The sequence below is a fragment of the Lepus europaeus genome, chromosome 15 (assembly GCF_033115175.1).
Source record: "Lepus europaeus isolate LE1 chromosome 15, mLepTim1.pri, whole genome shotgun sequence".
Taxonomy (NCBI): domain Eukaryota; kingdom Metazoa; phylum Chordata; class Mammalia; order Lagomorpha; family Leporidae; genus Lepus; species Lepus europaeus.
Window position 1 is genome coordinate 67,256,923 of NC_084841.1, and position 2,104 is coordinate 67,259,026.

Genomic DNA, 2,104 nt, shown 5'->3' on the forward strand with positions numbered 1-2,104 from the left:
GACTTGGGCCATCCTCTACTGCTTTCCCAGGCCATAGCAGAGAGCTGGATTAGAAGAGGATCAACCTGGACTAGAAAAGGAGCCCATATGGGATGTCAGCACCATTAACCTGCTGCGCCACAGCGCCGGCCTCTTGAGAGTCTTTTTGATGGAAAGGACTTTGTTAGTCATAGGATTTCCTCCTTGGATTAATGACTCAATCAAAACAACATAAAACACTCAAATCACTATTGTCCTTCAACATTCAGAACTATTTATCAGAGACCACAAGCTGAGCCTATACACACACACACTCTCACACACACTCACAGAGACACTTACACAGAACTCTATAAATCTACACTCAAGAACTCTTTGGAAGAAGCTAGCCCCATCCAAGAACTTGAGATCCTACAGGTGACTATGAAATCACTGGAAGCTTCCACCAGATATTCATGAAAAACAAAAACAAAAACAAAAAAAAACCAAACAAACATGTTATCCTGTTCTCAGCAATCAACTCTTTGAATGTCACTCTTCAAAATCTCAAACATTCACAAAGTTAGATCATTGGCAACTAAGGGTTGAAGTATATGCCATCATAATACAAGGCATATCAGCTTCAGTTTATCATAGGAGCTTGTAGTCCAGTTATATTAAATATATAGAAGCCATCCTAACGCATAGTTACTATTTATGAAAACTATTATATATATAATATTATATAACCTATAAATATAAATAATTTTCAAATTGTGTTTTGGGGGCTGGCACTGTGGCCTAGTGGGCTAAGCCTCCACCTGCTGCACTGGCATATGGGTGTCGGTTCAAGTCCTGGACGCTCCACTTCTGATCTAGCTCTCTGCTATGGCCTGGAAAAGCAGCAGAAGATGGCCCAAGTCCTTGGAAGACCTAGAAAAAGCCCCTGGATTCCACCTTCAGAACAGCTCAGCTCTGGCCATTGTGGCCATCTGGGGAGTGAATCAGCAGAAGGAAGATCTCTCTCTATGCTTTTGCCTCTCTGTAACTTTGCCTTTCAAATAAATATTTAAAATATTTTGATTATTAGAATATGTATTTCTATTCAATTATGAATTATGTATGTAATAGAAACAATTTATAGATTAATATTTTTCATAGATTTTATAAAAATAGTAGCATTCAGCAACATGTGAGTTGCATCATTATTGAAAAAATAATTTATCTTCTATTTTTTTTTGACTGTCCTAAATGGTTTATTAGGTATGAATTTTACAAACATTACTTGAGTTAGCGGTAACGGTGCAGCTGGAGGGTATTGCGCCTTCTCCAGGCTGCACAGAGAGAACCACCAATAGTGTGGTGGAACTTGTGACCCTTTCCAAGGCCACGACTCTTGCAGCCTGCAGATGTCAGCCCACGAATTTCCCTGTGCTTGTGGACTGGCTTGGTGATCCAGTGTCAGGATTTCTTCTGATGGCTTTATGGAATGGATCAGTGAGGATAACCTCAAAGAATTTGTATGTGGAATCTTCACCAACCCAGTAAGAATTCAGGACTCTCAGAGCTCCACAGTGGCACCCAGCTTGTTCCTCCGCAACAGACTGAAGGCTTCGTGCAAACTTGAGCTGGTTAACACCATGATGGACAGGCTTGCCGTAGGTCGCACCCTTGGGAGCCGGGCGCTTGCGGCCACCATGGCGCACACGAATCCTATAGATGACATAACCTTGTTTGGCCTTGTAGCCCAGCCTGCGCACCTTGTCAGGCCACGTGGGGCGCGGAGCCCTGTGCAGTGCCGAGAGCTGGAGGTACTGCCAGCAGTGGACCCGCAGAAGGAAGCGCATCACGTCCGACTGCTTCTTTCTCCATAGCTCCTGGATGTACTTGGACGCGCCCATCCTGGCTTACCTGATGGCTGCCGGCAGATGGAAAGTTATCTTCTATGTTTAACTTTTAATCAAATTTACCTCATCATTTATGATGGTGTTAAATGTTTCACCTTGGACAGAACAAACTTCCAGAAGCTTTGCTTATACTCCATGAACTGGATGGGTAAAACCAAACCATCTTGAAAGGAGCTGATTTTCTATTTTCTGCTTGTGATGTCTGTGATGAAAACAGGGCATTATTTTATTGTTTGTTC

At 42.6% G+C, this 2,104-nt stretch overlaps 1 pseudogene; it reads right to left on the bottom strand.

The window, feature by feature from the left end:
- Positions 1-1,196: 1,196 nt before the first annotated feature.
- On the bottom strand, positions 1,197-1,888 carry LOC133774187 (large ribosomal subunit protein eL15-like; annotated as a pseudogene).
- Positions 1,889-2,104: the final 216 nt, after the last annotated feature.